Here is a 22,921-nt window from a genome sequence, read left to right as displayed (position 1 = left end):
TATCATGTGTTTGATACTGCCTAGCACAATTGGATCCTGATTCTTAGTTGGAGCATCTAGATGCTAATGTAATAAAAACGATTATTATTATTATTATTATTTGTTATAAAATACATATAAGAGCCCAAAGTGGGTCTGAGAGATGAAATGGAGTCATGACAGGGAAAAATTTGTTAGTACTGAATAATTCATAGGAAAAAAGCCCTCTCTGCTCTGGAAAACTGCTACAGCTATGCTAACCACAACTGGGTTAGAAAATGGTTGTCAAGCACAGTTAATTACACAGCCATGTTTAACAGCTATCACTACTTATAATTCTGGCAAGCACAATCCAAATTCTAGCGTGAACAAGACCTGTGGTTTCAAAAGGATGAAAATAGTGTGTGTTCTCTGTACAATGTGGCAATTCTGCTGATAAAGAGGAAACATACTTTCAAAAGACAAAGTAAAAAAAACTCTGTGCCTCGGTTTCCCCATCTGTAAAGTGGGGATCGTGCTTCCCTACCACACAGAGGGGCTGCCAGCTTCAGTAATCAATGTTGGAAAGCATCATAAAGCTGCTACTATTATTCCAATATATGAAATTCCACGTTAGATTTTTTTTAATTGCTGACAGTAGCTTTAAAAATATTGGACATCTGTCTGTTTTGTCAGAAATGTTGTTAAGAATCCCTGTCATGTTCTAATACTGTAATGAAATTTTGCTCAGACAAAATGGATGCTTTTGAACTAGAGATTTCTATGAAAAAATCTTTTTGCTCTCAGCAGCAGCATTCAAGACCTTGAACTGGGCTACATTCTGCTGTTAGCGCACTTTTCTGAATGGCTGAAAATATTTTGAACAGCAGAGAAAGAAAGGTATTGTCAATGTACAATCTTCCAAATGATGTGAATACCAGGTTATTTTCCTCTTTGATGGTTAGGGCCTATTTTCTCTATAATCACCACCAAATCAGATTACAAGACAGTTCCATTTTGTAGTGTAAACAGAATCTAACATCATTAATATTTATTTACTGTAGCACCCAGGGTGTGTGAGGGGATTTCCAAACATGGAGAAAAGATGGTCCCTTCTCCAACGGGCTCATACTCTAAGGACAGACAAGGAGACAGAGGTCAGGGGAAAAGGGACTGGGAAAAATAATAAGTACATAATATACAGTTTCTATACAAGTCAATTGGATTCATTGTAGGCAACATGGCAGACATAGGTTTTTAAGAGGGTCTTAAATGTGTACAGAGTAGGAGCCTTGTGAATGACCCTGTGTCCTATGGCACTCTCTCCCTCCATTGTAATTACTGGAGAAATAATAAAGTATTTGATTTTGCTGCACCCAAACAAAAAGCGAGAACTGAGTTTTTCTCCGACAGAGCTGAGGGAATATTGTACAGTATTTTAACCATATCACTGAAAAATCATGTGCTTGGCTTCTGCCCAGTGAAAGATCACTCTTAAGGCCCCACTCATGCTACAGAATGACACCTTGTTGTAATCGGGTCCCCTGGTAGTATTGACAAGCCTTTTGTTTCTGCCTCTCCATGTCACCTTGCAGCTACAAAAGCGCAAGTTAATTTTGAGGGTGTATGTATTGATGAATAAAAGCCTGTACAGAGAATGGCTGCTCACCAGTCTCTGCTTGGGAAAGTGGGGGTAGAAAAAACTTAGACTTGTTTAGACTTGTAAATGGCAGTTAAAAATGCTAACAGCTCTTTCATGTTACAGTTTCATTAGCAGCCTGATCAAACAGAAACCCTATAAAGTATCCAGAGAGATTCTGGTAGCCAGCTCTACAGACCTGCATTTCTGGTTTGCCTTCCTATCAGAGGGGGGAAACCTGTTATTCAGCACTAAGGGTATGTCTGCACTACCCGCCAGATCGGCGGGTAGTGATCAATTTATTGGGGATCGATTTATCGCGTCTAGTGTAGACACGATAAAATTGATCCCCGATCGCTCTGCCGTCGACTCCGGAACTCCACCGTGGTACAGGGGAGCGGCAGCGGTCGACTCACCGCCGTCCTCAAGGCCTGGTAAATCGACCTAAGATACGCCGACTTCAGCTACGCTATTCGCATAGCTGAAGTTGTGTATCTTAAGTCAACTCCCCCACCAGTGTAGACGTAGCCTAAGTAACTGCAGTCAATGATCTCAGAAGGTGGAAAATGAAAAGTAAAGCTTTGTCAAGAATCTACTGCTCAAAGGGGAAGCCCAAGTTTCCTATCAACTAGAAAACCTACAGCACAAACAGTGTAATTCAACAAGTTAATCAGTCTGAATTGTTCTGAAGTCAACAATAAGATGAAATTCAATAAAGACAAGTGCAAAGTACTTCACTTCAGAAGGAAAAAATCAAATTCACTACTACAAAATGGAAAATAACTGATTAGGTGGTCATACTGCTGAAAAAGGATCTGAGGTGTGGATGGAAAGTGATGGTGGCAACCTTAACGTGGCCCTCCCAGTTAAGTCAGCAGCAGCAGCAATCCCTCAATTTGAGGATGATCTCTACCACGGATTTACATATGGGTCTCGAGATGACTCAGTAGTCTGATCCTAGAACCACAGATCCTCCCACAGTAGGTACAGACATTTCCTGGCAGGCCAGCTGCGTGCTGGGAGAAAGTTTGTTCTTTTTCCTTCCTTCTCTCTCTCTCTTTCCAGCTTTGAGGGCAAGGCGCTTCTCCTCAAAGTGGGACCCTGCCTGAAAGAGGATGTGGTGCCATTGGAGTTAGTTGGTGGCTTGCTCCTTCCAGCTTGTGATGTCCACAACCCAGTTAAGTAACTTTAATCTAAGTGTACGAACTAATGCCACCACTTTGGAGACTGGAGATCATTCATTGACCTCCCTGTCAAAATAGCAACTTTTCCAAGAAAGGCCCTTTTCAGAGCCATGCTTATCAACTAATAGGCCCATCGATTTGTCTATGCCAATTGAATGTTGAGGGCCTATATTGTTTGAAGGCTGATGTCATTGTGAGGCTGCTGATGGACAATAACACTGACATCCTGGCACTGCAAGAAACACATATTTCAGAAGAAGACTCAGTGTGCCTCAAGATACCAGGATAAATCCTTCTCTCCAACCAAAACCATCCAGAACATGGAATGGCCACCTATATCAGGCTAAAATGAAAAGATATAGCCAAAGCATTGCCAACAACGGACAACAGTTTCACAATCAGTATCTGAGGTGGTGAGCTGACAATATATAATGTGTATAAGCTGCCCAACAGGCAGAGTGACCCTTTTGGTTCTACCAAAATCACAACACCCATTGGGTATCTTGGCAATTTTAACAGACACCGTTCAGCATGGGCTACTCAATGAATGATGCTGCAGGCAAACAGCTCATTGAGTGGGCATTGGCACAGGAGCAATACTTGCTGTTCAATGTAAACCGAAAGGGCATCTTCCACTCAGCACAGTGGAAGAGAGAATACACATTATTGTGTCCTAGGACTCTACTGGATCACCACTTATTGCATCTGGAACTGTCCTGGACCCTTTGCTACACAGTCTGTACAGGCTCGTGATGGTGCACATTGACTTTGAACTCCCTTTCATTACCAGTGTACCAGTTCCATGCTGGAACCTGAGACAGACGAATTGGCTGGGTTTCTCCACTGCTGTCAAGAGATCCATCAATAGCAGACTCCTAAAGCCCGGAAACATCAACTGCTTCTCAGAGCTTATTATTAAAGCCACAAAGAAGAATGTCTCCCAGTGTTTCAGGAGCTTCTTTATATCATGCTGGAGCTCAGAAAGCAAATGCTCCTAAGGGGGTATGAAGCTACTGGTGACCCAAGCTTAGTCAGTGCTCTACTGGAATCATTGGACTCTATAAGATGACAACAGTGGACAGAGAGGGTGGAGGCCACAGACTTCACTCACTCAAGCTGTAGAGCATGGGCTTGACTGTGGCACCTAGGCAGAGCAGCACTATCACAAATACAGACACTTCAAGTCACTGCTAACAGCATTGCCAGCCTCCTACTAAGAAGTTCAAACATGACTGTATGCTGACAAATGAAAAGAGAAGTGAAAACAGCTCTCGAGGAACCCTGTGCATGAAGTGCTCCTTCATCAAGTCTCTGTCAATCCTTCACAAGAGCCAAGATCAACACTGCCCTCTCTGCTACAAAAACAGGAAAAGCAGATGGCATTGATGGCATCCTTCTGGACTTCCTTAAATATCTCAGGCCGAGAGGGTGCAGCTGGATGGCAGCACTTTACACAGAAGTCATCACCTGCAGCAAACTCCCAACAGCTTGGAAATGATCATAGGTCATGACCATTTAAAATCCTGGAAAACTGCCCGATGACCTCAAAGCTACTGCTCTCTCTCTCTCTCTCTCTCTCTCTCTTCTCTGAACAACACACAAATTACTGGAGTGGGTGATCCTGGCGAGACCAGAGTCACCCTAGAACAGGCAGGTTTCATGGCAGGTGAAGCTACTGTGACCAGGTGCTTGCACTGACTACACATATTGAGTCCAGCTTACAGTGGAAGCTTAAAAGGCCACAGCTTTTATCAACTTGTCATCAGCCTATGACTCCATCACCATGGAGGGAGCTACTGCTGAAGCTATCCAGCCTGCTTCAATGCAACCAGACATTTCCTCTCTTTAGATCAATACTTTTGGACAAAACATTCCATATCCATCTCAGAAGTCAGGTTAGCAAAAAGCAAAGTCTGAACAATGGCCTCCCACAGGGATCAGTAATAGCACCATCCCTTTTTAACTTATATATAAGTGATGTGCCCAAAACGATAGGCTGCAAGTTCACTTATGCCGAAGACCTGGGACTAGCGACACTGGCCACAACACTCAAAAAGGTGGAAGACACCCTTTGTGATGATCTGAAGAGGATGGAAAACAACTTTTAGTATTGGCGGCTCAAACCCAAGCCATCAAAAATGGTGTAATCAGTTTTCCATAGCAGCAATTCTAAAGCTACAAGTCAGAGGATGATGAATGTAAACTTCTGCGATAAGGTAATCACCCACAATCCTAACCCCTGCTACCTAGGAGTCAGCAACCTCAATCAGCAACATGTGAAGCCATAAAACAAAGAGTCACTTCAATATCATCCAAAAACTAGCAGGTTCTAGCTTGGATTGTGACGCCCAAATGTTATAAACTACACTGTTTGCTTTAGTTTATTCCACTGCTGAGTACTGTGCATGTGTACGTAAAGAAGCTCACACATGGACCACATCAGTATCCAGCCAAATGTGGCTAGGAGACATAACTGGCACCCTGAAGTCCATGTCACTGCCTTGGCTTCCAGTCCTTGCGAACATTCTTCCTCCAACCATCCACTAGGAGGAGGGTACATTGTGCGAGCAGAAGAAGGCTCTTGCTTACCAAAAGCTCCCTCTCCATGAAAATCTTGTTCACTCACCTTAAGTTCTGCCAACCATTCTAGGTGGCTAGAGAAGCTCTTCTGTCATCCAACATCAACCCAGAAGACACCTGGCGGATGCAATGGGCAGGCTCTGACATAAACAACGAGTGCCTCATAGATGATCCCACTATTGAACCACCTGGTTTCTTGCTCCACTGAAGGAAGTAGATGACCATCAACCGTATTAGGACATTACATGGAAGATGCACACACCTGATGCACAGTGGTGAATCAAGGATTTGCCACAGTGCAAATACAGAAACTTCCAAACCATTGAACACATTGTGAACAAGTGACCCATCTTTTCATTTCCAAGAGATATAGCAAAGATGCATTCTGCATCTCCTGAAGCCCTCAAATGGATTTCAGACCTTTCTACTACCTTGTAAATGTTGCTACTTCCATACAAAAGAAAAAGTGGATCACAAATTGAAGATGAGTCAACAAAGTGATGCAGTTGCAAATAAAGCTAATATTCTGGGGTGCATAACAGGAGTCTTGTATGTAAAACATGGGAGGTAACTGTCCTGTCCTGAGGTATTGTGTCCAATTTTGGGCACCACACTTTAGGAAAGATGTTGACAAATTAGAGAGTCCAAAGGAGAGCAACAAAAATGATAAAAAGTTTAGAAAACCTGACCTATGAAGGTAAGTGGAGGAAAAAAACTGGGCATGTTTAGTCTTGAGAAAAGAAGACTGAGGGGGGACCTGATAACCATCTTCACATATGTTAAGGGCTGTTATAAAAGGATAATGATCAATAGTTCTCCATGTCCACTAAAGACAGAACAAAAAGTAATGGGCTTAACCTGCAGCAAGGGAGATTTAGGTTAGATATTAGGAGAAACTTTCTAACTAGAAAGGTAGTTAAGCTCTGGAATAGGCTTCCAAGAGAGATTGTGGGATCCTCATCATTGGAGGTTTTTAAGAACAGGTTGGACAAACACCAGCCAGTTGTGGTCTAGGTTTACTTCTCCTCCCCGCAGGGGACTGGACCTGATGACTTCTTGAGGTCCCTTCCAGCCCTACATTTCTATGATTGTATACAAGTTCTCCAGTCTTAAGGAGGTTTGTTATAAAATAAAAAGGCAGCTTCTTAAGATGATCAATAGGAGCAAAAGAAGGAGATGAATTAGAACTGTCTAAGGGTATGTCTACACTACGAAATTAGGTCCAATTTATAGAAGTCGATTTTTTTAGAAATCGATTTTATACAGTCGATTGTGTGTGTCCCCACTTAAGACCATTAAGACCATTAACTCGGCAGAGTGCGTCCACAGTACCGAGGCTAGCATCGACTTCTGGAGCATTGCACTGTGAGTAGCTATCCCATAGTTCCCACAGTCTCTGCCGCCCATTGGAATTCTGGGTTGAGCTCCCAATGCCTGATGGGGCAAAAACATTGTAATGGGTGGTTCTGGGTAAATGTCATCAGGCCTCCCTCCCTCCATGAAAGCAACAGCAATAAATCGTTTCTCGCCTTTTTTCCTGGGTTACCCGTGCAGACGACATACCACAGCAAGCATGGAGCCCACTCAGCTCACCATCACCGTATGTCTCCTGGGTGCTGCCAGAGGTGGTACTGCATTGCTACATGCAGCAGCTCATTGCCTTTTGGCAGCAGACGGTGCATTATGACTGGTAGCCATCGTCGTCGTCTCCTGGGTGCTCTTTTAGCCGACCTCGGTGAGGTCAGTCGGGGGTGCCTGGACAGATATGTGTGTTCCTGGATGGCCTCAGTGAGGTTGGCCAGGGGTTCCTGGACATAAATGGGAGATGACGATGGCCAGCAGTCGTACTGCACCATTTTCTGGCGAGCAGCCAGGAGACGACAATGGCTAACAGTCGTACTGCACCGTCTGCTGCCAGCCTAAGATGTATAAGAGAGATGGAGTGGATCAAAACAATAGAGACCTGATTTCTTTTGTATTCATTTGCTCCCCCCTCCCTCACTCCCTCCATGAATAGTGGGGGGAGGGATAGCTCAGTGGTTTGAGCATTGGTCTGCTAAACCCAGGGTTGTGAGTTTAATCCTTGAGGGGGCTATTCTGTGTGACAATCCTGTCAGCCACTCCTCGCAACAGCAGGCAATTGTTTCACACTTTTTTTTCATCGCAGATACCATAGTATGGAGTCTGCTCAGATCACTATCGCAATTACGAGCACTGTAAACACCACGCGCATTATCTTGCAGTATATGTAGAGCCAGAACCTGCAAAAGCAAAACCAGGCGAGGAGGTGACAAGAGGGATGAAGGTATGGACACAGACTTCTCTCGAAGTAGGGGCCCCGGCAATGTGGACATCATGGTGTTAATGGGGCAGGTTCATGCTGTGAAATGCTGATTCTGGGCCTGGGAAACAAGCACTGACTGGTGGAACCACATAGTGTTGTAGGTCTGGGACGATTCCCAGTGGCTGCAAAACTTTCGCATGCGTAAGGGCACTTGCATGGAACTTTGTGACTTGCTTTCCCCTGCCCTGAAGCGCAAGAATACCAAGATGAGAGCAGCCCTCACAGTTCACAAGCGAGTGGCAACAGCCCTGTGGAAGCTTGCAACGCGAGACAGCTACCGGTCAGTCAGGCATCAATCTGGAGTGGGCAAATCTACTGTGGGGGCTGCTGTGATCCAAGTAGCCAACACAATCAAAGAGTTGCTGATATCCAGGGTAGTGACTCTGAGAAATGGGCAGGTCATAGTGGATGGCTTTGCTGCAATGGGATTCCCTAACTGTGGTGGAGCAATAGATGGAACCCATATCCCTATCTTGGCACTGGAGCACCAAGCCAGCAAGTACATAAACTGAAAGGGGTACTTTTCAATGGTGCTGCATGAACTGGTGGATCACAAGGGATGTTTCACCAACATCAGCATGGGATGGCCGGGAAAGGTACATGACACTCGCATCTTCAGGAACTCTAGTCTGTTTCAAAAACTGCAGCAAGGGACTTTCTACCCAGACCAGAAAATAACCATTGGGGATGTTAAAATGCCTATAGTTATCCTTGGGGACTCATCCTTCCCCTTAATGCCATGGCTCATGAAGCCGTACACAGGCAGCCTGGACAGTAGTCAGGAGTTGTTCAACTATAGGCTGAGCAAGTGCAGAATGGTAGTAGAATAAGCATTTGGACATTTAAAAGCACACTGGCACAGTTTACTGACTCGGATAGACCTCAGCAAAACCAATATTCCCATTGTTATTACGCTTGCTGAGCACTCCACAATATCTGTGAGAGTAAGGGGGAGACATTTATGGCGGGGTGGGAGGTTGAGGCAAATCGCCTGGCCGCTGATTACGTGCAGCCAGACACCAGGGTGGTTAGCAGAGTACAGGATGGTGCAGTGCACATCAGAGAAGCTTTGAAAACCAGTTTCATGACTGGCCAGGCTACGGTGTGACAGTTCTGTTTGTTTCTCCGTGATGAACCCCCCCACCCCTCTTGGTTCACTCTACTTCCCTGTAAGCTAATCACCCTCCCCTCCCATCTTCGATCACTGCTTGTAGAGGCAATAAAGTCATTGTTGCTTCACATTCATGCATTCTTTATTAATTCATCACACGAATAGGGAGATAACTGCCAAGGTAGCCTAGGAGGGGTGGGGGAGGATGGAAGGACAAGGCCACACTGCACTTTAAAACTTATTGAATGCCAGTTTTCTGTTGCTTGGGCAGTCCTCTGGGGTGGAGTGGTTGGGTGCCCGGAGGCCCCCACACCACATTCTTGGGCGTCTGGGTGAGGAGGCTTTGGAACTTGGGGAGGAGGGTGGTTGGTTACACAGGGGCTGTAGTGGCGGTCTGTGCTCAAGCTGCCTTTCCTGAACCTCAACCATATGCCGGAGCATATCAGTTTGTTCCTCCAGTAGCCTCAGCATTGCCTCTTGCCTTCTGTCACCAAGCTGATGCCACCTATCATCTTCAGCCCACCACTTATTATCTTCAGCCCACCAACTGTCCTCGCGTTCATACTGTGCTTTCCTGGACTCTGACATTGTCTGCCTCCACACATTCTGCTGTGCTCTTTCAGTGTGGGAGGACTGCATGAGCTCAGAGAACATTTCATCGCGAGTGCGTTTTTTTCACCTTCTAATCTTTGCTAGCCTCTCGGAAGGAGAAGATAGTGTGAGTGTTAAAACATTTGCAGCTGGTGGAGAAAAAAAGGGAGAGTGGTAGTTAAAAAGACACATTTTAGAGAACAATGGGTAGACTCTTTCACAGTAAACCTTGCTGTTAACATTACATAGCACATGTGCTTTCGTACAAGGTCGCATTTTGCCTCTTATTGAGGGTATGCCAGTTTGGTGTGAGAGATCTTTCACGCAGAGCCAGGCAACAGAATTTGCCAGGTAAGACACAGTCTTTTGGCTTCTTTAACCTTCATAATATGTGGGAATGGTTTCAAACAGCAGCACCTTCATTTCTGATAAGCAGCCGTTGGGTTGGCCATTTAAAAGGAGGAGGGGCTGCGGTTTTCGGGTTAACGTGCAGCACAAACCCAACTCACCCCCTCCCATACCCTCCCCCAATTCTCTGGGATGATCACTTCACCCCTCCCCCCACCACGTGGCTAACAGCAGGTAACATTTATGTTCAGCCACAGGCAAACAGCCCAGCAGGAATGGGCACCTCTGAATGTCCCCTTAATAAAATCACCCTATTTCAACCAGGTGATCAGGAATGATATCACTCTCCTGAGGATAACACAGAGAGATAAAGAATGGATGCTTTGTGAATGCCAGCAAACACCGGGAACATATGCTGCCATGCTTTGTTATGCAATGATTCCAGACTATGTGCTACTGGCCTGGCGTGGTAAAGTGTCCTACCATGGAGGACGGAATAAGGGTGCCCTCCCCAGAAACCTTTTGCAAAGGCTTTGGGAGTACATCCAGGAGAGCTTTATGGAGATGTCCCTGGAGGATTTTTGCTCCATCCCCAGACATGTTAACAGACTTTTCCAGTAGCTGTACTGGCCACGAATGCCAGGGCAAATTAATCATTAAACACGCTTTTTTTAAAACCACGTATAATATTTACAAAGGTACACTCACCAGAGGTCCCTTCTCCACCTGGCAGGTCCGGGAGGCAGCCTTGGGTGGGTTCGGAGGGTACTGACTCCAGGTCCAGGGTGAGAAACAGTGCCTGGCTGTCGGGGAAAATGGTTTCTCTGCTTCCTTGATGTGAGCTATCTTCCACCTCCTCCTCATAATCTTCCTTGTCTCCCGAACCCACATCCCTGTTGTGTGCTACTCCATTGACAGAGTCAAAGCACAGAGGTGGGGTAGTGGTGGCTGCCTCACCTAGAATGGCATGCTGCTCATCATAGAAGTGGCATGTCTGGGGCTCTGACCCGGAGTGGCCATTTGCCTCGCTGGTTTTTTGGTAGGCTTGCCTCAACTCCTTAAGTTTCACGTGGCACTGCTGCAGGTCCCTGATATAGCCTCTGTCCTTCATGCCCTTTGAGATTTTTTTTCAAATGTTTGGGCATTTTGTCTTTTGGAATGGAGTTCTGATAGCACGGATTCATCTCCCCATACAGCGATCAGATCCCGTACCTCCCGTTCGATCCATGCTGGAGCTCTTTTGCGATTCTGGGACTCCATCATGGTCACCTCTGCTGATGAGATCTGCACTCACCTGCAGATCACCACACTGGCCAAACAGAAAATGAGATTCAAAAGTTCACAGGCCTTTTCTTGTCTACCTGGCCAGTGCATCGGAGTTGAGAGTGCTGTCCAGAGCGGTCACAATTGAGCACTCTGGGATAGCTCCCAGAGACCAATACCGTCAAATTGCGACCACACGACCCCAAATTCGACCCAGCAAGGTTGATTTCAGCGCTAATCACCTCGTCGGGGGAGGAGTTCCGAAATCGATTTTAACAGCCCTTTAAGTCAAAAATAACAGTTTCATCGTGTGGATGGGTGCAGGGTTAAATCGATCTAATCCTGCTAAATTCGACCTAAACTTGTAGTGTAGATCAGGGCTAAGAGCAAGATGAAAATGACCTTCAGAAATGCAGCTGTTATAGTACAGTCTGATCCTGCTTACTTCTGATCTTGATTTGAATGAGGGAAGGTTACTTGTTTCTTTGATTTATTATTATTAACCCCTTTTCCTCTTCTAGCTAATGAGACAGAGCAACTCAGCACCAGCCAGTGTGTGTGAGCTCACATCACAGAATGGAGGGAGGGGGGCAGGATTTTCAAAACTGGGTGTCTAAGTTGGGCTCCTAAGTCCATATTTAGGCAATGGACTGATTTTCAATAGTGTTGTACACCCAGCAGCTCCCGGTGACTCCAGTACTATTTCAGAAAGCATGACTGAGCCTTAATGGAAGAAAATCTCAGAACTGCTTCCTGAAGCTAAATTGGAAACACTTTTATCATGTCTACACTAGCACTTACACCATTTTCTGAAATGGTTCAAAGAAAAAGGTTGTTGAAAACCACTTTCAGCCAAGGGTCCATTTCCTAGTGCATTCAAGGTTTAAATATCTGAAAGGCAAAAGGGGTCTTTTGCAAGCCACCTCCTCATCCCAGGCTAGCAGCTACAAGCAGACCAGACAGTAGCAAGTACTCACCAACTTGCTCTTCTTACAGTTTCCTCATAGGAAAAATTCTTCCTGTTGAGTTCAGCATTGTTCTCCACTTCATGGGTTCACATCCTTGCCAATCTCTTCAGTGAGGGCTGGGATCCATCATTGACTGTCAATGGGCAACATCTATCCATACCATCACAGTGTTGGGTTGGACATTTACATGAATATTGCTAAGAACCTCTACAGTTACACGAGACAGGACAGGACAACAAAATTTGGAAGAGATATTAAAACACATGCTTCAGGGCATGAACCAAACTCTAACCCAGGGAGACTAGGAAGAAAGTCCCTTCTTGACAGGAAAGGAATAACTATACACTTCAGCATTTCCTACTCCTTCCTGTGAAGCATCTGGTACTGGCCACTGTCAGGCACAGGATACTGAATTAGATGAACCCTGGGTCTCATCCAGTATGGCAAGTTCCTATGTCCCTAATATTTTTGCTGGTGGTTTGGATAGGTAACCTTTTATGATCCCAAAGTACATCCCTGTTCCAAACATGGACTTCTGCCCTGCCAGTGATAGCCAAATCCTCTTCCCCGGCCCCCTCCAATACCACACCCTTTTCATTTCCACAAGCAATACAGAAAGGAGCAAGTACAAACCCAGGTCAAGATGATGACAAGAACAAAGCCCTGAAGACTGCTCTTAGATAGCAGCTTTACTTTAACAGAGGAGGGATTCTTCAAAGAAATGAACTGTCTCTGTCTGTCTCAGGCAGGAGTCTCATGGGAGGGGAAAAAACAGCTTTCATTTTCACAAGTTATGATATTTATGGTCCTTTTATGAGTTTTGTTTCAAAATATAAAAGTAGATGGACTTAAACCTGCTTCAAAAGAGAGAAGGGGAGAGAGAGAGAGAGAGAGCGCGCAGATATGAAGGGCAGGTGAGTCTGAAGCATCTCTGTCCACTTAAAAATAAGTCTTTCTTTGTTTTAAAATATGCCCCTTCTGCCAGTCATGAGGATAATGGCTAACCTTTATTATTACGGCCCTACCACATTCACGGCCAGGAAAAATGTGTCATGGACCGTGAAATCTGGTCTCCCCCCGTGAAATCTGGTCTTTTGTGTGCTTTTACCCTATACTCTACAGATTTCACGGGGGAGACCAGCTTTTCTCAAATTGGGGGTCCTGACCCAATAGGCAGTTGCAAGAGGTCACAAGGTTATTTAAAGGGAGTTGTGGTATTTCCACCCTTCTGCACTGCCTTCAGAGCTGCGGGGCTGGAGAGCGACTGCTGTTGGCTGGGTGCCCCACCACCAGAAGCACAGAAGTAAGTGTGGCAATACCATACCATTCCACCCTTACTTCTGCACTGCTGCCTTCAGAGCTGGGTGGCTGGAGAATAGTGGCTGCTGACTGAGGGTCAAGCTCTGCAGGCAGCACAGAAGTAAGGATGGCAATACCATACCATGCCATCCTTACTTCTGTGCTGCTGCTGGCGGTGGGTCTGCCTTCAGATGGGCTCCCAGCCAGCAGCTGCTACTCTCCAGCTGCCCTGCTCTGAAGGCAGTGCCGCCAGCAGCAGCAGCAGCACAAAAGTAATGGTAGCAGCACTGCAACCTGCCTACAATAACCTTGCAACCCCCTGATAACTCCTTTTTGGGTCAGGACCCCTACAATTACAACACTGTGAAATTTCAGATTTAAATAGTTGAAATAAAGAAATTTATGATTTTTAAAATCCTATAACCATTACATTGACCGAAATGGACTGTGAATTTAGTAGGCCCCCTAGTTATTATATAGCCCCTTTCATCCCAAAGTGACTTACAAACTTTATACACCTATTACAGCCAAGTACGCCCACTTCAGGATACAGCATGGCAGCTGTTTAATAGTGCACAGCGGCACTATGGAACAGTTCAGGTCCAACTGCTCATGACTCCTGCAAAAGTGAAGGCCCTCCACTGGATTCCTGAGGGGCAACTGTCAGCTTGTGCTTGCTCATATACCAAAGCCTTATGTGGGCTTTTATCCATCATGCTTGTGGAGTCTGTTCTGCCACTGCGGTTTCACCCTCTAAGGAGCCTCCTGCTTTTCATAACCTGAATCTCCCCTAACTCTTTGCACTCCTGGGCAGTATTTTCGGCTCCTATTCAGAGAGTACAGTGCACATGCCTGGCACAACAATCTCTATCCATCTGGACCCCATCACCATAAAATCTGAACTCATCCTAAGTACTTAAACTTAAGCTTGAATAGTTCATAAAGTGTGTGTGTGTCTGTCAGAGAGAGCGAGCGTATGAAGTAATTATGGAGGGAAAGTTAAATTGAAGAATGATCTTTTGCACTTATTTCTGAATGTAGTGAGGCCTATGATCATTATATCATCTGTTCATGAGTTCCATAGTCTAGGTCAGCTCCTGTGAAAGTTTTGTCCCCCAAACCCATGACCCTCCCTCATTAGTTGGCAGTTTCATGGCAGCTTTTGTGAGAGGCTGTGGTCAGGAAGGGAGAGAGATCTTTGGCCAATTCAATGGAAGGCTTCAATGGAACATCAGGACAGAGTCTTTGAATTGGACTCTGGATTTAATGGGGAATCAATGCAGAGAGCAGAGCACAGGGGAGACATTAGCACAGTGATGCTAAGCAGATGGACCACTGCATTTTGGACCAGTTAGAACATATGGTTTCACTCTTAGATATGACACACTGCAATAATCAAGCCTAGAGGTCATGAATGAGTGGGTCACTGTGGTCAGGTGTGTTCCTGACAGTATGAAGTTTAATCTCCTGGCCAGTCATAGATAGAAGTGGACATTTTTTGCTACTTGACTATTTGGGCATCTAATAGTACTGAGAAGTCCAAAGGGACCACAAGGCTGCAAACCAACATCCATCTGAGGGCAGATGCTGTGGCTAGTTGGGAGATGTTATAGAGGGTAAGTTCTTTTAAATGCTTCTCTCTTCCTGCCAGCATCACCCTAGTCTTGCCTTGGTTCAGTTTTATGCCTCCAGTCCCCTCTTGTGAATGGAATCATTTTCCCTCTCATGGTTACTTGTTCAGAGTCCTTGCATAAGTCTGAATCAGGTCTTAAGATTTATTGATCTAGCCTTGTCCATTGTGTGGTGCATTCTCTAATTTAATGACTATAAACCACTCAGGCATGTTGGCATGAAGGATGCTATAAAGAAGTCTAAGTGACTGATTGATTATGGAGAGTCATTGGTCTCTCCATAGTTAATGACGAGGCTAGCTTTCCATTATAAACCCAGTTTGTCTCCCAGCACATAACTTCACCAAAGGTAAACCAATCTGCCTGAAATTTTACAGGTGTGATTTATCTTTCTAAGTATTAGTGTTGTGATCTTATGCCAGGATAGAATTTTTCTGGAAGACTGAGGCAAATCAATAAACCAGACAAGGCAATTGAAAGATACAAGCATTCAAAAATGGAGGTGATATCCTTTCTGGTATTTTACATGAATACTTTCCTAACAGTGTACGGTTGATCATCATTCCTGGGCAGCTTGGCCTAGAAACTCTGAAATGTGTTTTAACCTGTTGGTTGCCTTTGACTAATTTGGAGGCAGTATGGTTGGCTGAAATTTTAGGTGTTCAAAGGGTTTTTCTTTTACATCATGGAGCCCACTGTGGACAACTTGATGGGGGAATGGCAGTCATGGAAATACACCTGTCAGGAGAAGTGGGGGAGAGAGAGAGGTGGAGGATGTTGGTGCAGGCAGGAGCTCACAGAGGCCAGAGTGATTGTAACAGAAGGATGAATGGGAAGTGACAGAATCAGTACTGCTCCTGGGTTGAGAAAGACCTAGAGTATCTGGAATCAGACAGAGCCAAAAAAAGTGGGACTCTTCTAAGTTCTGTCTACAAAATAAGCTCCACTCATGTGAGGTGCCAAAATGAGATACTGCTCACAGTAGACTACAGATATTATAAAAGAAGTGGTGGTATCGCCTAAATGCCACCTACTCGTGGAACCAAAATAAAACAATTGTGCAGATCTGTGACCCTCCCCTTCCTTCTTGCACAATTAATGAAATGTAAACAATGCTGACATTTAAATTATCATTGCTGTGCATGTGAGTTAACACCTCTCTGAGATGACCAGGACAGTCCACATCTTGCAGACTCACATAGACACCACTGCATTCTTTACACTCAGTTCACATTTGTGAGGTTTTCTTTGCAACTACAGACTTTTCTTTTAAATGAGAACTGAGATTCTGGATAACAAGACAGCAGCTTTCAGAGAGGTCCTGATATGGTATATGGGCATGTATAGTTTATTTCCAAGACCTGTACGTATTAACCTTGTGTTTTCCAGAAGCTCTGCCGAACATTCTTAACATTCAGAAAGGTTCTCCCTGGGTCATGACTACATATACATGTTATAGTCTCATTTTCTAACAATATATATCCAATGTGGTCTAGCTAAAAAACTTTAAAGGGATGATAAGGCAGACTATCTGAACCTCTAAAACTATTGAAAAGATTATGCTGCCTCATAAATCAGCCTCTCTCTATTAGGGCTAGATTGTGAGCATCTCTTCAAGTGTGCAAGAAGGAGGGATTGTAGGATCCTCTTTCTCCCATAGTGCAGCCTAAACAAGGGCCACACACTATGACATACTGCCATGCAGAGTGGAGCAGACACACAAGAGGAGCAATTTCTCACAACATTTCTACACATTCCAAAAACTCCAGTCCCCCACAACTGCTAACCTCTTAGTCTCCCACAGATGTCACTTCACAACCTTTCCATGTCCCCTCCATCAACTTCACCCTCTCCCACAGGCCCCACTCCAATCTCCCATATTTCCCAAGCAAACTCTAATCTCCATTAACCTCACCACCTCTTACTCTCACACAGAAGCTGTTCCATCACCTTTCCATGTTCTACAAACCTTCCCACAACCCCCCCATCTCCCACAGAAACTGGAGAATTTCTTTATTTTCTATTATGTGAGGAGGTCAGCTCACCACTGGTGCCTCCTCATGGCCAAGCATGGTAGCTCTCCCTCCACTGGCTGTTCCAGGTCTGTGGTGTCCTATCTCTTCTTATGACTTGCCCTCTGGCCAGGTCACTTCCAAGTCTCTCCCCTTCCAGGCTTGTCCATAAACAAAAAGCAAAGGGAATCAACACAAACAAACTCTTAGCAAGAGAGGGAGGGGAATGCCTCCCTTTCAGGGTGTATCAGGATCAGGCCCTCCCTTACCTCAGGCATTTGCTATCGAGGAAGATCCTGCCTTCCTTCAGCCCTTTCTTCCGGAACTGAGGGTTGAAGGTCTGTTCTCTTCCTATGTCTGCTCACAAGTGAGTTGTTCTGCTTCTCTTTTAACTCCTTCTCCAGCCTGTGCATGCCTTGAAGGTGTGGTGTGGTGGGGCAGACTGAGCCCAGAGCAACTCCTTAACCCCCTTGTTGTCCAGTGTGGGGTTTGTAAACCCCATCACTTGCACACCCTCTCAAGCTGTCACCTGGGGAGACATTCACCAGCACATAACCTGGGGGGTTGTGTCCTTCATGGCATTTAACTACATTAAGGGAGCATGATTGGCGATGAGCTTGAATGGATTTCCAAGGAGGTAATACCTTTCTTTCCTATCACGGAATAGAGCTGCTCCCAACAGGACAGTTTGCAGCTCAAATAGAGTACAGGGTGTTCCTTTCCATTTGTCTCCTGGGACAGTACTGCACCTAGTCCCACTTCTGAGGCATCAATTTGTAAAACGAACTCTTTTGAGAAGTCAGGACTGAAAAGGACAAGCTCTTTACACAAGTGCTCTTTCAATTTCTTAAAGGCCTTTTTTCAGGCCTAAGACCAGTGCACCTTCTCGGGACTACTGTCCTTTCTGAGGCCTGAGAGGAGGCTGCTGTCATCAAAAACCTTGGCACAAATCAGCAGTACTAGCCTTTGGACTTACTGCTTCATGACTGGGTGTGGGTATGTTTTGAGGGCCTGGATTTGTCTATGAGGGGCTGTGTAGATGGGTTGGACTCACCCCTGCGGTGCCTCCTGCTGGTGCTTCTGGGAATTAGCTCAGTCCAGGGTTCGAAGCGCCCTCTGCAAGCTGGTGATCCACCTGTCTTCAGGCCCCCGTGTCCCTCCCTGGACCCAGTGCCCTTTTACATGGGGTGCTGCCCCCTAGCAGTAACCCCTTTCTCTTAGGGTCTCCCCTCCTCAGGGAACCCTCGCCCTCTATCCCCACCTTGCCTCAGTATTGGCTACTGCCAGTCATTGTCTAGCCCCACACTCTGGGGCAGACTGCAGTATCCGCCTATTCATCACAGGCAAGGAGGATTTGGACCTGCTGCCTTGGCCTACCCCTGGGCTGCCCTCTGCAGCCCCCAGTACCAGTTGGCCCTTCGCTAGGCCGCAGCCTGGGGCTTTCTAGGCTGGAGCTCCCCAGCTCCTCAGCCTTTCCCCAGCCCTGCTTCACCCTAGGTACCTTGTCTCAGTCCCTGCAGCCAGGCCCTTCTTCCTCTTCAGGCAGAGGAAGACTGTCTTTTGCTTCTAGCTTCCCTGGCCTTCTTATAAGGCCCTTGGCTCAGTTTGGGGCATGGCCCCAGCTGCAGCCACTTCCCCAATCAGCCGAGCCTAGAGCAGCAGCTCTCAAGCCCTGCCAGGCTGCTTTTAAACCCCTTCAGGGAAGGAGCAGAGGTTCACCCTGCTACACGCCCCCCACCTCAAGAACCCCTCCACCGGGGGGGGGGGAGTGTTTGTCCTACCGGCCCAGTTTTCTCCTCAACTGGGCCCTCAGGACATCTCTCTCTGCTCGCAGGCTCTCCATTGTTCGGAGCAGCCTGCTTGCTTCTTCAATTGTCTGGGTCCCCACCATAGACTTCCCTGGTCCTATGTGGGTTCCCTCATCAGTTTGGGTTCCCACCTCGGCCCTCTTGGCCCTTGTGTGGGTTCCCTGATTAAGGTGAGGCCTCTCTGCCCCAGCCCCTTTCTCTTTAGGGGCCTCGGTCTGGACTATCCCTTCCTGGCGGCTAGTCCCAGACCGAGCCTTGGTTTCGGGCACTCCCCCTTTCTGTTTCAGGAGGCAATGCCTCTTTAAGTGGCCCTTGGTGTGGCAGTGGAAGCACCCTTGGCGCCTTCCCCCTGCCATGGCCCTAGTTCTGGTTGTTTGGGCCCTAGCCCTTTCTTCTGGGCTGGCCCGGGCCTTGGGAGCCCTGTAGGGGCACTCCCTCTTTAGGTGTCCCTGCTCCCCACAAGCCCAACAAGTTTGGAGGCCCCCTGTTAACTTCACAGGGGGCACTCGAGTCTTGTCTGGGTGAGGCCTCTCTGCCCCACCCCAGTAGGGGCACTCTCACCTCCAGTGTCCCTGTCGCCCGCAGGCGAAACAGTCTTTAGGCCTCAGCACTGGCCTCCAGCCCAAGGTGCCTGGCCTCCATTGAGGTCCATGTGCCTGCCCCCGCAGCAGCCATGCTTGCTGCTCCGCGAGCCAGGCCACACAGGCTCTCCAGTAGTAGTCCATCTTTTCTTTTTCTCCACCGTTTTAAAGTCCAGGCAATAGTCCCACAGTCCTTGCCCTGGCCCCTTGTATCAGGGGCGGACCGCTATATCCGCATTCTCCACCACGTGTAGACGGGTTGGACTCACCCCTGCGGCGCCTCCTGCCGGTGCTTCTGGGAATTAGCTCAGTCCAGGGTTCGGAGCGCCCTCTGCAGGCTGGTGATCCACCTGTCTTCAGGCCCCCGTATCCCTCCCTGGACCCGGTGCCCTTTTACATGGGGTGCTGCCCCCTAGCAGTAACCCCTTTCTCTTAGGGTCTCCCCTCCTCAGGGAACCCCCACCCTCTATCCCCACCTTGCCTCAGTATTGGCTACTGCCAGTCATTGTCTAGCCCCACACTCTGGGGCAGACTGCAGTATCAGCCTATTCATCACAGGCAAGGAGGGTTTGGACCTGCTGCCTTGGCCTACCCCTGGGCTGCCCTCTGCAGCCCCCAGTACCAGTTGGCCCTTTGCTAGGCCACAGCCTGGGGCTTTCTAGGCTGGAGCTCCCCAGCTCCTCAGCCTTTCCCCAGCCCTGCTTCACCCTAGGCACTTTGTCTCAGTCCCTGCAGCCAGGCCCTTCTTCCTCTTCAGGCAGAGGAAGACTGTCTTTTGCTTCTAGCTTCCCTGGCCTTCTTATAAGGCCCTTGGCTCAGTTTGGGGCGTGGCCCCAGCTGCAGCCACTTCCCCAATCAGCCCAACCTAGAGCAGCAGCTCTCAAGCCCTGCCAGGCTGCTTTTAAACCCCTTCAGGGAAGGAGCAGAGGTTCACCCTGCTACAGGCTGGACTTGGCTCTTCTCAAAAGCATTTCCCAGGTAGATGGTCTTTTTACCCAAACTTGCACTTTGATAAATTTGCCATTATCGCAGACCCCTGTAGGGAGCTGGTACAGTGTCGACTTGTGTTTGTTGTTCCTCCTTGTAGATGATGATATCACCTAAATAGTCTTTTGCATATGAGCCATGTGGTTGAAGAACCTGATCCATGAGACACTGTAATATTGCTGGGACACCATTGAGGCCAAAGGGCATAATCCTAATTTGATAGAGGCCAAATGGTGTGGCAAAGGCAGTTTTCTCCTGTACTCCAGCGTGAGTGGGATCTGCCAGTATGCCTTCGTTAAGTCTAATGTGGTGATATATCAGGCCTCACTTAGCCAGTCTAATAGCTCTTCTACTTGGGGCATGGAGTAAGCATCAAATTTGTAAACAGCATCAAACTTTCTGAAGTCTATGCAAACCTGAATACTACTGTCCAGCTTAGCACCAATACACCTGGGCTTCGCTGCAGGATTCTTAAATGACTCCAGCTCCAACATTGCCTAGACCTCTTGCTTCATGGCATCCTGCATTTTTTTGGGAGTGGCCATGGATTCTCCTGGACAAGTTGCCCAAGTTCTGTTTGGATATGGTGGTGCATGAGATGAGTCTGCTCTGGCCAGGAGACAAACACTGTTGAGAAGGTCTTTACAAGGCTTGTCACCGGGTCCCTCTGTTCCAGGTGGAAGTGTTCCCCCATCTGCAAAAGGTCAAGGTCCAGTGAGTTGAGCACTTGGAGCCCCAGTTCTGGCTCCGGGGGATAAGGCATGATAAATAAGCTCTATTGCTCATTCCATGACTTCAGAAGGTTAACATGGTAGACCTGGATAAGTTTCCTCTTGTCGGGCTGCCTGATTTCATAGTTAACTGGCCCAACTTTGCATATTACTTCATATGGTCCTTGCCATTTAGCAAATAACTTGGATTCTGTACTTGGGAGTTGAAATAGTACCTGATCACTCAACTTAAATTTGTGCATATGCACCCTTTGTTGTAGGCTTGCTCCTGGGTCCATTGAGCACTCAGGAGGTTTTCTTTGGCAAAAGCCCCTAGAGTTTCAAGCCTCTCCCAGAGTTTCAGTACAGATTGTATAACATTCTCCATCCTAGGAGCCTGTCCTTCCCACATCTCTTGGACCAGATCAAGAATTCCCTGGGGTTTTCTCCATATAAGAGTTCAAACAAGGAGAATCCAATAGATGATTGGGGGACTTCTCAAATAGCAAACTACAGGGGAGGTATCAGCTGACTGAAATGACAGAGGTACTCAGCAACAAACTTTTTAAACATTCTTTTCAGGATCTTGTTGAACCGTTCAACCAGACCATCCATTTGTGGATGATAGACAGATATATGTAACATCTTTATTTTTGGAAGATTGCATACCTTTTCAGTAGCCAAGATGTAAAGTTGGTGCTTTGATCAGTGAGGATCTCCTTAGATACTGCTACTCTGGCAAAGACTTTTAGCAGTTCTGTGGCAATAGTCTTTGCGTTGGTGTTGCACAGCAAGGTTGTCTCAGGATAGAGGGTAACGTATCAACTATCACTAATGTGTGTTTGTGCCCAGCTGTACTTTTTTCCAAGGATCCAGTGAGGTCCATTCCGATCCTTTCAAATTGAACATTGACTATGGGGAGTGGGACCAGAGTGACTTTTGTCCCTGCCTCAGGTCCTAAGAGTTATCACTTGGGACAGGAGCTGTAAAAATCTAGCTTCCTGGTGAATTATTGGCCCAAAAAATGATCCAAAATCCTGGCCAGGGTCTTCCGATGACTGACATGGCCCACAGAGGGGACAGCATGAGCCAGTTGTGTGACTTCGTGCCTACGACACTATGGAACTACGAGCTGCAACCGAACTTCCTCCATCAGTTGGTCTTTCTCCAACTGGTACAGTCACTCTGCCTGGAGCTCAAACTGGGGGTACTGCTCTGCTCACTGTGGGTCTATCACTTTCCTGTTAACCACAGACAGTTTATCATTAAGTCTGGCTTAAGATTTCATCCTCTCTCCGGTGGGGGGGGGCAATATTGCTTTGTTGTTAGAAGGTCCTTCTGAAGGAGCTTCCCTTGGGCCAGGTCCCCCCTTTCCAGGGTTCGGCTCCACATCTACACTTGCCAGCATTTCAGGTTTTGGGCTCCCATCTCCCAGCATCCCCTGAGCTAATCCATCTAGGGTTGGTTTAAACCCTATCAATACCTTAGAGAAATACTTCCAATCCTGATCCAAGATAATGCGGTAGGTTAGTATCAAAACCAGCCCCTCTGCCAGGGACTTTGTGTTTTCCCTACAGTCAACTGCACATGTGCACTGGGATAGGGTTTAACGTATCCATGGATACACCATAGGAAGAGTTTCTCCAGGGGACCTCAGGGTTTGGGATGAAGTTGTCCTGGACTAGGGTCTTCCCACACCCAGAATTCCCCAGCCCCATTACCTCAGTTCCATTTATCTACACAGGGACCATTGCTTTAGCTGGAGTTCACTTACAGGCATGGCTTTCTGCCATCCACCCCTGTCCACACACACCATATAGAGGCACTCACATTACCTGTGATCTGGGTGCCCACTACGGTGACCAGATAGCAAAGGCGGTAATAGGCACCTATATAGGAAAAAGCCC

The 22,921-nt window shown here is 46.9% G+C and overlaps 1 protein-coding gene and 1 long non-coding RNA gene across 8 annotated transcripts in view; one reads left to right on the top strand and one right to left on the bottom strand.

The window, feature by feature from the left end:
• GPA33 (glycoprotein A33) overlaps nt 1–22,921 on the top strand; it is a 102,943-nt gene that overhangs the window by 35,946 nt on the left and 44,076 nt on the right. The window contains exon 1 of one of the 5 annotated variants that reach the window (XM_039521092.1): nt 766–858. The exons of the other annotated variants lie outside the window; for them this stretch is intronic. The gene's annotated coding sequence lies outside the window, so the exon portion shown is untranslated. Of the gene's footprint in view, nt 1–765; nt 859–22,921 lie in introns of those variants that run through there. 5 annotated transcript variants of the gene reach the window in all.
• LOC120396331 lies at nt 11,024–18,113 on the bottom strand. 3 transcript variants are annotated; one of them, XR_005593060.1, is made up of 5 exons: nt 17,573–18,113; nt 17,198–17,457; nt 16,962–17,089; nt 11,996–12,193; nt 11,197–11,299 (listed from the first exon to the last, which is right to left on the bottom strand). It is a non-coding gene; the product is annotated as an uncharacterized LOC120396331 (long non-coding RNA). The 3 variants fall into 3 exon arrangements; XR_005593059.1 differs by lacking the exon at nt 11,197–11,299 and adding an exon at nt 11,024–11,064 and having other exon boundaries at nt 17,198–18,113; XR_005593058.1 differs by having other exon boundaries at nt 17,198–18,113.

This window comes from Mauremys reevesii, linkage group 1 (genome assembly GCF_016161935.1).
Source record: "Mauremys reevesii isolate NIE-2019 linkage group 1, ASM1616193v1, whole genome shotgun sequence".
Lineage (NCBI taxonomy): Eukaryota > Metazoa > Chordata > Testudines > Geoemydidae > Mauremys > Mauremys reevesii.
This window is presented reverse-complemented; position numbering and strand designations above follow the sequence as displayed.